Here is a 13,396-nt window from a genome sequence, read left to right as displayed (position 1 = left end):
GTCAGAGGCTACGGCAGTTTTGGTTCAAGTGGATCCAGGGACAGCTCGTGCTGGTTGGTACCATCCATATATGCTGGCTTTGCAAGCCTGCAGAATGTAAGAGTTATGGAGTCTTGGAAGCTTCCACCAAGATTTTAAACGGAAAGCCTGAGTAGCTGAGCAGTGTGCTGTGGAGTGGAATGGAAATGTGGGAGTGAAGCTAAAAGTGCAACGGAGACCCAGGGAAGGTGAAGACGTCAGCAATGGGCAACACTTGTCAAGGAAAGCTATGGGCAGCACACAGAGTCAGCCCAAGAGAGTGGACATGTGCACTGCCTCCAGCAAGGCTGAAAGAACAGGGCTTCCCAAGTCCTGGCAGCCCACATCTTGCCACAGTGTAACCTGGATGGAGCCTCAGGATTTAATGTTTACCCTACTGTGTTCTGGTCTTGATTCAGACTGATCCTTCCTTATTATTTTCCTATTCCAAGCTTTTGAAATAAGAACATTTACCTTGCGCTTATCTTACCATTGTGTCTTGGAAGTATGTGACTTTCTTTTTTATTTTTATGGGTCTCACATTTGAGTTTGTCTGGAGTCTTAAAGAAGACTTTGTACTTAAACATTTGACCAATGCTGGAACAGTTAAGACCCTGAGGACTCATGGCGATGGACTACATGCATTTTGCATTATAAGATGAACACGAGCCACTGGAGGCCAGGGCTGGAATGCTATAGTTTGGATGAGTATTCCCCAAAGGTCTATGTGTTAAAGGCTCAAACCCCAGTGTGATATTCTTGGGAGGTGTGAAACCTTTAAGAGGTGGGGCCTTACAGGAGGCTCTTAGGTCACCGAGGGCCTTGAAGGGAATAGGGGACCCCAGGTCACTTTCTCCTCTTTTTGCCTCCTGGCTGATAACGTGAGTGGTTTGCTCTGCCCTATAGTCAAACCATGGCACAAGGTTATGGGACTAATTTTCATGAGCTCGAACCTCCAAATCTGTGAGCCAAAATAAACCTTTTCCCTTTCTTTATAAAAAAAATTTTTTTTTCCTTGACCATACATCTCACCATCACCTACAATCCTTCTCTTAATTAAATACTAAATTTCTCTCTTAACTAAATACTAAAATTCTCTAAATTAAATAAAGAGAGCTGCCTATCCATGACCCCATTTCCTCATGTGGAATTCTGAATTCTCAAGCCTTGTTCATGTCTAGTAAACCTGGGCTGATTAAACAGGCATGATGGAAAGGGAGTGGGCAGCTATAAGGCAAGAGGCTGTCTGAGAAATGTTTCTAAGCCACAAAACCAAAATCCTTGTGATGCTAGTGCCAGACAACTGTGAACTTTCTTTGGACAATGTCAAAGCTGCCTTTCCTCTGTTCTTCCCTTTCTGCTGCTAAATAGAGGAACTAACTTTTCATTCTTTTTTTTTTTTTAATTTTTATTTTGAGAGAGAGAGAGAGAGAGAATTTTTTAATATTTATTTTTTAGTTCTCGGCGGACACAACATCTTTGTTTGTATGTGGTGCTGAGGATCGAACCGGGCCGCACACATGCCAGGCGAGCGCGCTACCGCTTGAGCCACATCCCCAGCCCTAACTTTTCATTCTTTAAGAAAATCAGGATAGAGAACATATTGCACAGATTTCCTAGGTTAATTTTTTCTTCTTGTTCAACAATTGTCAGATTCTTTAGAGTAACAATAAAGTGCAATTCTAACGTAAACTCATAGACAAGCCTAGAGGCTATCTAGGGTAAAATGAGGCTATAAGATGCCCCAGGTGAAAGCTAAGATGGTTAAGTTCTAGGAAATTATGTTCTGAAGGTGAGGATTCAAGGTTAAGGGCAAGCTATGTATTGATGTGTATGCATGTAACTATAAGCTTAGAATTCCTGGGAATAATATTTCTGCATCAGGTATAATTTAGTAAGTAGCTCCCTCAAACTGTGCACCTAAAGCATGCTCAAATTTTGAGAGATCAAGTCCCCTAAGAGCATTTATTTTGACCAACAGAAAACAAAGACATCTATTACTTGCCCATCCACAGCTCTTGTAATATCCACAGTTTAATAAAAAGGGGAAATCAGAGAAGTGGCAAAATATTTTCTAAAACTGTGTGAACTCTATATGGAGAAAAGGGAAATATGGAAACAGGTTGGGGGTAGAATTGGCAAGACAAATGGTGACCCACTACTGAAGAAGTCCTCCACTGGGTCCCAACCAGGCAGACTAGCTGCAGCATAAACCAGCTCAGAGTCTTTCTTATTCAAAGCTTAAAGTAATCAAGATCCTAATCTGAGAAAGGCAAAAGCCAAAAATAATCTCTAACTGACCAGACTTTCCCTGAATTAATGACAAGGAAGCCATTACAGATAGAAATTAAAGTTTTCCACTGACACTGGTATGTAACAGAAAATTGAGGAGGATGTCTCCTAAGGATTTAGATCTGGTATGCATGGGCCCCAACAATCACACAGACTTTTTTTTTTTTTTAAATCTTCCAACATATGGAAACAGAATCTCCCTAATGGTTTACTAACAGCTCAATGATCAGCTGCATCCTGCCCACCCCACATACAACACATCTGCCACAGCTGATTATTTATTTATTTAGCCACATTTGATTTTAAAAATTATCCCTAAATATAAGAAAACTGGGGAGAGGAAGAAATGTTAACAATAAGAGCTAGATAAATACAGTGTATTTTCTCTACCCCTAAAATAAGAAAGAAAAAAGCAAGACACCACCCCCCCCCCAAAAAAAAAAGACAAAAAACAAAAACCAAGCCTTGGACTTGGAAAAGATAGTTATAAACTAAAATTCAAATAAAGGATTAGCATGCAGAATCTTAAAAGCAGTTCCTTCAAACTACCAATACAAACAACTAACATTCCTATAGGAAAATATGCAAATGCAGGAATTGGCCAATCATAGCAGGAAAAACTCCAGAGGCCAATATATAAATGGAATAACTCAACCTCAAAAATGAGGGAAATGCAAATTAAAATACAGATACAGTTCCACACCTGTTAAGATTTTTTTAAATATTTTTTTTAGTTGTAGATGAACACAATATTTTTATTTTATTTATCTATTTTTATGGGGTACTGAGGATAGAACCCAGTGTCTCACACATGCCAGGCAAATGCTCTACCACTGAGCCACAACCCCAGCCCCCCCACACCTGTTAGATTAACCAAATGTTTTTTAACTTAACTGGGAATTAGCAAGGTTATAGAAAAATGACAACTCTCATTCTCGTGGGGCAACTCTTTGTAAAGCAATGTGGCAATATCTATCAAAGGTGATGATACTTATGTCTTTCACTGATGATTCAATTCCCCTCCTGGATAACTAGGTCTTAAAAGATACTCTAGTGCATGCATGCAAGAGCAGGGTATAACTATTCATACCACACTACTTAAAATAATAACAAACTGGAACACCAATGGCCGCTGTCAGAATGGATAATTGTAGCATCTTCACAGCAAATTATTATAAAGTGATGAAAACAAATGAACTACAGTAAGAAACAGCACAGCTGAATCCTAAAAATAATTTTGAGGAGAAAAAGTTCCAGCATAAATATTTCTTTTACAAAACTCCAAACCACTAAAACTAAATAACATTATTTAGGATGTGTGAATATGTAATACAACTTTTTTTTTTTTTTTAAGCAAAAGAATGATCATATCATATGAGGAAGGAACACACAGGTGATTGCTATTTTTTTAATTCTTGGGCTGAGGACTTTCTTGATAGTTGTCCATGTATTATTAAGTAAGCAAACATAAATATATAAAAGTGAGTCGTACATGGATGAACTACAGGCACACGCCACCATGCCTGACAAGATGAGTCTCGTTATAATGAACCCAACTTTTGCACATGAACTCCACTGCTAACAATGAATTAAAAAGAATGAAGTAAAATGAAAGGAAAGAAAAAAAAGAAACTGAGGTTCAGACAAGTTCAATAACTTGCTTAACATCAGAGGTTGAGTTGGGATTTGAAGCACACATGACTGAAACCCAGGCTCAAGACGGCTCTGCCGGGCTGCCTCTTTTGAAAGGGCATCTCACTGGATTTGCTGGATCTGACTGAGAACCTTTGTTTCTTATTTCAACTTTATTCCTAGGGTTGTTACAATCCCACAGCTCCCTCGCCCTCCTTGTGCTTAACCATTCCTTTTCTGTGGCTTTGTGGGTACTTCAATCAGTTCATTTCTTAAACATTTATTTGTGTTTCCCTGGGCTCTATCTTCAGCCAGCTAATTAAGAAACTTCCCTCCTGGGAGGAAGGAAAGATAAAAGGAATACAAGGTATAAATAAGCCAGTCCTACCTTCCTTAAAAAAAAAAAAAAAAAAAAGAAAGAAAAAAGAGAATGCAGTTTAATAGTCAAAGAATCTCACCAGTGGTGATTTTGCTCAAGGTCAAATTGCAGCTGTTAATCACAATTTATCCTTGAAATGGAATGAAATTGCACAAGCAATCTTAACCTAATAATTTAACAGAAATTATTTGATAAGCCCAGTGCTCTTATTTTTAGTTACTGTAACTTCTTGATTTCCTTTTCAACATGGATATTTGCTCCATTTAACACATTTTAAATAACTGTCATATAGTGAAAGCATTGTTAAGGTGAAAAGAAAGCAGCATATCAGTTATCTTTTCGAAGTTCAGCTGTACCAGTTACACATATCGAAAGATACCAATGAACCATTGTATCCAAGCCAATTTGTTAAATAAAATGGAAAAAAAATACAGCTGTATAATTCAAATGGCCTTCTCACTCCACATCTTAAAAGTCCACAGAACTTTTACTAAAGCAAGGCATTATGCATCTGTACAATTACACTGCTGTGTTGGTCAACAACCATTTGAATCCATACGAGACAAGCAAAAATAAGTGCTTCTTAGCTAGTAATAATTTTCACACTGATCATGAAAGCTCATGTTAAGCCATGAAAGACTATTTGAAATTGAACTTTAACAATTTAAGCCTAAACTGCTTTCGCTTCCTAGAAGTCTGTTCTCTGAAAGTTAGTTTCAAGTAGTATGTTGTTATATCCAATTTTCTACTTTGCTCTTTGCAATCAGATTTACATTTCTTATACTTTACAAAATACATTTTAAAAAACATAATGAATCAGGTGAGGTATTTTAAAGCTTGTATGATCATTCTTACCAAGGAATTTAAAACACCAAGCCACCCCATCCCACATTTGTCTTTCTCAACAAGTTAGCCAAAACCCTAGAGCTGCACCGAGCAAGTGGATACGAGAGCAACAGAAGCCAGAGATGCTGAAATTGTAACACAGAACACCAGGTTTTGTGTTTTGATACTTGGCCATCATGTTATGCATTACTTGGAGTATTTTTAAGTGTCCTCAAAGTAAAACAATCCACCTTCTTGTGAACTGAAGGCAGCCTGTTCTGTGTTCCAGGAAATAAAGAAGGCCCTGCTCTCCAGACTGTCTCCCTTCACCTAGCAGTTCCATTCTGCAACAGTTTATGCTGTCACCCAGACATTTACTGAATATGCCAGGAACAGGGGCCATATGAATACAACTTAGGCCCTGGTCTCAAGGAATTTACAGTCTATAAAGGAAGACAGACATATAAATGCATACACACATAGGCCCATGATCCATTATAATAAACCCTAGGGCTACATGTGTTTCAGAATTTTGAAGTTTTCAGATTAAACAAAGTGTTCGTTATATGTAGCAAAATACTGCCTATAGACCGTGAGGCAGCATCCCACATAATCAGGAACTGACATTTCTGCAGCAAAATATAAATATGTTCACAGTTAGAATGGACAAAGAGATTAGCAATCGCTTCAGATCACACTGTGCCACCAAATCAGTTCATGACATATAAGATTTTGACACTAAATGATTCATGAAGAAAAAAGCCTGTATTTTGAGAGCATTTTGGATTATTAAGTTGTGAATAAGAGATCATTGACCTGTAATACAGATGAAGAAGATTACCTGGCATGAAAGCAGGAGGACCTCTACACTTAAATGGTCTAAGCAGGAGTTATTGAAACAAGAAGACAATATTAACTGAGCACTTACTATGTACATACACTATCCAAAGCTCTTAATAGTAGTTTAGTTCTTAGAACAATCCCATTCTACAAAATGACCTACTCTAGATCCCTTGTTGATAAATTTCAATTTCCTTATGCAATAACCTGCCTACCATGTTCCATTCAAATAAATAACACAGTTGATAGTATTCTAGGATCAAATATCTTAAATTATTTTCTTATAAAAACTGGTCACTATGAGCCTTAACTATCCTAAATACAGTGTATATAATCTATATCCCATTCCAGTGAGACAACAAAGCCTCATTCAGCTTAAGCTACATTACTGGGTTTTTAGTTTCACATTACCAAACAGCTATTTTTTTATACTTCAAACAATTGCTAGGTGAAGTGTTTAGGTGGGGAACTTAATATAAAAATAGGTAGGGGTTGAGTCAAGCCAATGCTAAATGTTGACATAAAAATACCAAAAATCTTATGTAAAGCCCAGGAGTATTTGGGTTTGGAGCATAAGGACAAAGTAGTAGTCTAACTTTCTTCAGCTATAGAGAAATTGAAAAAATTGACAGATTCTATTAATTTTCTTTAGCTGAAAATTTTCGACAAGCTAAATGGCAGAGGAAGTGGCAGGGCTTCTAAAACGTAACAGGGAAGAAACTGATATTTCAGGATACTCATGAACTCTTCATATAATGAAAGTTTTAAAAAATCAATACAAGAGCAAGAATGATACACAATACAATGAAACATCACGCAGCTATGAAGAAGAGCACATCGGAGCTTAAGCACTGATTACAAAGATGCCAGGGTTAACATCCCCTGAATAAATTCTTCCTTTTCAGATACCAACGGGAAGATGAGGATCTTGGTGGGAGTTTTTTCTTGCATGTAATAACTATCCTGTACAGGAACAAACTCTGCTAAAGCCAAAATTGGGGAGGAGAAGCCAAAATCCTTTTAAGATGCTATATATTGCCTTAAGTACGAAATATGGACACTGAGAGAAATATATTATTTTAGCAGTAAGTAGTACCTGAATAATAGAAATCACTTCATGCAGCTTCTACTTCAAAGCCGACTGAATAACATTTCTTTCTTAGTAATTCCAGAAGAAAAAAAATCTTCATAATGCATATTGGAAAAATAGTATTGAGGGACACATGCTGTGAGCTTAATAAGCATTTTTTCTTCATAACTACTGCCCCAAAGGAATTTCTTGGTATCTGACTGTTATGGTTTAGATATGAGGGTGTTCTTCAAAGTCTCTCGTGTGAGACAATGTAAGAGTGTTCAGAGGTGAAATGATTAGACTATGAGAGCCTAATCTCCCTCCCCTCCCTCCCCGGTTGCTTGGGTTGCTTGTCCTGAGCTGCTTTCTTCTGCCACTCCCTTCCACCATGATGTTCTGCCTCACCGGCCACGGACTGATCCTCTGCAACAATCAGCCAAAACAAACTTTTTTCTCCTCTACGTTGTTCTTGTCAAGTCTTTTGTTCACAACAGTGAAAAGCAGACAACCACACTGTTCCAACTACAGGATATTAGCACAAAGGAGGTAGAGCCGCATAATGATGATGAGCTCTACCTCTGGGACCCAACTGTTGGGGCTGGAACATTGGCTTCTACAACTGCATGTGTTAATAGCAAAGTTAAAGAGGGTCAGCTGAAATTGTTACAACCATTGAGAAAAAGAGGTCTTGCTTTTGGGGGAGGGAGGGTACTGGGGATTGAACTCAGGGGCACTCGGCCACCGAACCACATCCCCAGCCCTATTTTTGTATTTTATTTAGAGACAGGTTTTCTCACTGACTTAGTTGTTTAGCACCTCGCTAAATTGCGAAGACTGGCTTTGAACTTGCGATTCTCCTGCCCCCACTTCCCAGGCTTCTGGGATTACAGGTAAGCATCACTGAGCCCGGCAAAAAAGAGGTCTTTGAACTAAATGTGGGAAAATATTAAAAATACTTTAAGGAAAAGGAAGTATATTTGAGCAGAAAGTGTTTTTAAGTAATTAAAATATTTTGGATGTCTATTTTTTCATCCTTAGCTATACAATCTAACTACTGTCCATTCTTTTCAATTACATTATGATTAACCTGGAGGCTTACCTTAAATTAAAAATTTCAAACTGGTTTAATTTTTTCAAAGTTAATTATTCAGTTTGTGATCCAGGTTTTTCCATTTTTTATTTTTCCTACGGATCTATTCTCATTATTAGTATTACCTCCAGCAGAGGGCAGACAAAAGATAGGTAAAGATATTAAAGTTAGTAACTTACGGGCTTCCAGAGAAGTGTTAGTAGCTTCACCAAAAGACCTTAAATAGCATTAATGCTGTATGATTCTCTGGACACTGTCTTGCCTGATTAAAATAACTTTGGCTAAAATGTAACAACGAGTTGGCAAATATAAATTCAAGAATTCATTCAACAATTCTGAGTCTCAGCCACATACCAGGCATATTTTAGGCTCTAGTGATTCAGTAGTAAACAAAACAAACAAAAGTTTCAATTGTTGCAGCACTTTCTTCTGTATCATTTTGGGAGATAGTGAAGCACATAAACAAATTGCATGTTTTTAAATACAGATAGGTAGTATACAGGGAATAAGGGGAAAACTATCAGAAGTTGGTGGGGCATGGTGGTGTGGCCTGAAATTCCAGCAACTCACAAGGCTGAGACAGGAGGATCCCAAACAACTTGGCAAAACCCTCAGCAACTTAGTGAGACCCTAAAACCCTATCTCAAAAAATGAAAAGGGTTGGGGATGTGGCTCAGTGGTAAAGCACCCCGGGTTTCAATCCCCAGTACTTAAAAAAAATAATTACAACAACTTGGAGGGTAACCAGAAAATTCATTTTTAAATTAATTAATCTAAGTAAAGCTGAATGGAGTGAGGAAATGAGCTATGCCTTAAAAGAGGAAAGCTTATCAGGCAAAGGTCCTAAGGCAGAAACTAACTTGCAGGAAGATAACGAGGTAGAGGCATAGCAATTCTGAAACTGTTCTGTGTGTCTGGTAGAACTGAACAAATGAATAAATTCATTATATTTGGGAGCTAGAGTTTTCACTCTGGGAGAAGAGAACTAAAAATGTGGAATGGAAGAAGGCACTAAAGAACACTCTGTTGTTGGACAGGATTCATGGCATCAACGTGAACTCAGAATTAAAATATATATACACATATGTGCTGCTGCAGATGTGCATGATGTTTCCTTGCTCTGTCTGGTGAAAGGGCCTAGGAGTAATGATGCCTAGAGTAGCAGCTAATACAGCTAATGTCCCTATCAAAAAGGCTGTTTCCAGAGCTGCAATAGGGGAATATGAGCCTTGAACATTTTGTGCCACAAAGTAAGACAGTTTTTTATTTTTATTTTTTTAAGTTGGGCATGTCAGAAGGAAATAGGTGTCTATCATGGCGGCACCTGCATGTAGTCCCAGCTACTCTGGAGGCTGAGTAGGGAGGATTGCTTAAGGCCAGGAGTCCAAGACCAGCCTGGGTAACGTAGTGAGACCCTGTCTCAAAACAGCAACCAAAGAATATAGGAATTAATTCAAAGGAGCTCCCAGAGGCCAGATCTAGGGAAATTTGAGCATCAAAATGAATAATGATGGTAATATATTATAACCCACTGAATAACATGAGAAAATCCATTCCGCATTTTTAGTTTTCTTCTCCCAGAGTAAAAACTCTAGCTCCCAAATGTAATGAATTTATTCATTTGCTCAATCCTATAAGACACACAAAATAGTTTCAGAATTGCTATACCTCTACCATACAAAAAACAGCCTCGTATGCGGAGTTCAAGATGTTTCTCAGTTCTTTTTGTCTTTAGATTAAGGGCATATAGTCAAAGTCCTATGTTCAAAACTTACTTGGATTCTTTTTTTTTTCCCTTCTGAGAGTTCAGGCCATTCATTGAAATACAGGAGGCTCATTTTTTTAATTGTTTGTATTCAATTTTAAAGTGCACTCTCCCATCTTGTTAATTTTATTTTTGAACATGTAAAAGATAAACAAGTTTCCAAAATTCAAAATCACACAAGAAGGTATGTCATTCTTTTAAAATTTCACTTTATTCAGTTTCTACTCACTCTGATATAGGAAACTAACTGGTTTCTGGCTACCTTTCCTGTATCAATTTATTTTAAAAAACAATTTTTGATGACACAGGGGATTGAAACCAGGGATACTCTACCACTGAGTTACATCCCTGGCTCATTTTTAAAAATTTTCTAAATTAAAAAAAAATTTAGTTGTAGATAGACACAATACCTTTATTTTATTTTATTTACTTTTATGCCGTGCTGAGGATCAAACCCAGTGCCTCACACATTCTAGGCAAGCACTCTATCCTTGACCCACAACCCCAGCCCCCTGTTTTTTAAAATTTGAGGTAGGATCTCGCTCAATTCTTCCTTCTGGCCTCAAACTTGTGATCCTGCTTCTCTAAATTGCCCCAGCTAGCCTCAATGTTGCATCTTTCTGCGTTGGCCTCCCAAATCACTGGGATTATAGGTGTGGGCCACTATGCCCAGCTATCCTGTATTGACTTTTGTTCTGTCAAAGAATTAGGCAAGGTGAAGCAGAGAAATGAGGTAATCACTGAAGTAGAATACTTACTGTTTTTTTTTTTAATTCACTATAAGATGGGAGACATGAGTATGTTTACATAGAACATAAATGATTCCACAGAAACTGAAAATTTGAAAATGAGAAGGAATAATCGCAAGGGTAAATATTTATCAAAATATCTCTTGGTTTAATTTGAAGGATATCAAAGGGTTCCCATATTCCAAAATAGGTATCACCCTGTTTGTAACCTGACAAATTAGTTATATCTCTGTGACAAGAGAATTCAGATTAAAATGGGATCATTATTTTGGAAGGATAAGTAAGTCATAATTACCTATTAATGTCAGTAAGATACATTCCAACAAGAAGGAGGTTCTGAACTTTAAACAAGATATTTAACAGGAGTAGAGTGACAGAATGGCTGATCTATAGAGTAACATGGATGAATAGTACAAATCATGCTGGAAAGACCAACTCGCAGCTCTGGTATATCTTGGAAATGTTATGCATATGCTAATGAGTAATTGTGGATCATTCCTCTTGCCTCGGCACTAAGTTAATGTGACACAGAGGAAAGAACATGAACTTCAGATCCTGCCTTGAACCCCAGTTGAGTTAAACAGTGACCACTGGAAAGCTCCTTAACATCTTGCAGACAGTTTCCTTGCCTGTATTAGTAGATAATGTCTCCTTTTCCAAGTTATTGAAATATAAATAAAGTAAAGCACTGTCACTGGCCCAAGATAGATGATTAGTAAGCAACTTCTATAATAAATGCAGATTAAATTAGTCAGCAAGGTAAATAAACTATAACAGCCATCTGACTTCTATAACATGCCTGAAAGAAATTAGAAATCACACCGCCTCAGGCAGTATTTGATACAGGCAGAAAAATGTCCAACACTTAGTTCCAATTTTTAATTTTGAAATTTTCCCAGAGTCTATTTTTAAAGTGTAAAAATATGTGTTGACATACTTAAGCATCAATTATTTTAAAAAAATTTACAGGTTAACAAAGTCCAATAACTTTGAATAACTTCCTATACTGTGTGTGTGTGTGTGTGTTTACAGAGAGATAACCTAAATGTATCACAACTATACTGGTTAGGTTTGTAAACTTAAAATGTGTATTCACAGGTTGACGATCTTTATAAAACATTTTAAAGGCTTATATTTGTTTCAAGTTCATCTACAAACCAAAATGCAACATGAAAAATATTGAATGATCCTTAACCAAATACTGAAATATGCAATAAGCTTTCAAAGCCTTGAAGCACCGATAAACCAAAACTCCACGCTAATGACTATTAAAATGCGCAGACTTAAGCGTACAATTTTAAATGTATATAATTTACCACTAGAAATTACTTCCCTTTTATCTTGTGTAAGCAGTGTAGATGTACTTAAAGGTCACAATCTTAGTTTGCAACAATGAGATGTCAGAGAGTCAACAATTAAATTCCAATGTCTTAAGAAAACTTCCTGGTAGGGTGCTAATCCATACTCCTGGCTATTCTGTCAGTGGCTGAAGAGAAAGATACCCATCCTTTACTGAAAGAGAAAGAGAAAGAGTGGGAGAAAAGGGTAGAGGGATAGATGCAAAATAAACAAACCATGCTTCTATAAACAATAAAAGCCTGGGTTTAACTTCTGGAAATCCAATCTTCCCTTATTAAATAGCAATAAATGTCAAAGTCTAAGGCAATCCTTTGTGCTTTGAAGAAGAAAAAAATGTGGAGAGAAAAGGAAAAATACTTTCTCGTTGTACAGAACTTGAGAATATTCAAAATCCATTAGTCTGCCCCCCCCCAAAAAAAATAACACTGGACATTATATCATTTTAAAAATAAATTTGACACGAAACTACTGGATTGATTTTGGCTCTTAGTAGAGAACTTTTGTGAGCTTTTCCACTGCTCTCCAGCCAATAACACTCCTGGGCAGCCCGGGATAATTGCTGTCTTCGAGGCAAACAGGGGCTTGCTAAGTCCCTAGGAGGAGGCCTCAAGACGTAGAGAGGACCCTGGGGGTGTCTCCCTGAGCGAGCTGTCGAAGCAGCCCCCAAAGTGCCCAAGACAGTGGCGGAGTGGCCATTCCCTGCGCGGTAGCGGAGCGCACTCAGGGCGCACTCGCCCCGTCCCTCTCCCGCTGTGTCGGCCACCGGAGGGCCCCGTCTGGGAGTCAGGAGGAACCCAGCCCAGCCCAGCCCCGCGCTGCGCCGCCACCCGGGCCGGTTCCGTGACGGCGGTTCCGTGAACGGCGCTCCCGCGGCGCCTCACATCCCCTGCGGAAAGTCCGGAGTCCCCTAGCGAGGCGCACCGACGAGTAGCAGCTGGCGCTCTCGACACCTACCTGGAGGGAGCTTCGGCCCGCGTCGCCCTGGCGCTGGCCGGGTCCTTTCTGCGCTCTGCTGGCCCTCGAGCGCGGAGCCGGCGTGCAGAGCACAGCGCACCGCCAAGCCCAGAGCCACCGACCACACCCAGCCACTACGCCCAGCAGCCAACTCCGCGGCGCGGCCCGGGGCGGGGACGTGGCGCGAGGCTCGAGGCACGAGGCGCGCTGGGGGCGGGCGGAGGCGCGCTACGGGCGCGCGCGGATCCTGGAGCGCGCGGGACCCGAGCAGGGGTCGCAGGGAGCGGGCGCCGCCCGCAGCTTCTGCTTCCTATTTTCTTTCTCGTTTCCTGCTAGAAAGAGAAGAAAAACATTAATTCCACGGCAGTTTCGTTTTCTTGGTGCGGCGCCTGGATGTCGGAGCACTCAGTAGAGTAGAGCC

General features: G+C 39.2%; 1 protein-coding gene across 1 annotated transcript in view; it reads right to left on the bottom strand.

Annotated features, from left to right (window-relative positions):
* Gnb4 (G protein subunit beta 4) overlaps window positions 1–13,111 on the bottom strand; it is a 44,406-nt gene extending 31,295 nt beyond the window's left edge. Inside the window, exon 1 of the mRNA XM_027942241.2 lies at window positions 12,976–13,111. The gene's annotated coding sequence lies outside the window, so the exon portion shown is untranslated. The remainder of the gene's footprint in view (window positions 1–12,975) is intronic.
* Window positions 13,112–13,396: the final 285 nt, after the last annotated feature.

Source organism: Marmota flaviventris, chromosome 8 (assembly GCF_047511675.1).
Source record: "Marmota flaviventris isolate mMarFla1 chromosome 8, mMarFla1.hap1, whole genome shotgun sequence".
In the NCBI taxonomy this organism is placed as follows: Eukaryota; Metazoa; Chordata; class Mammalia; order Rodentia; family Sciuridae; genus Marmota; species Marmota flaviventris.
This window is presented reverse-complemented; position numbering and strand designations above follow the sequence as displayed.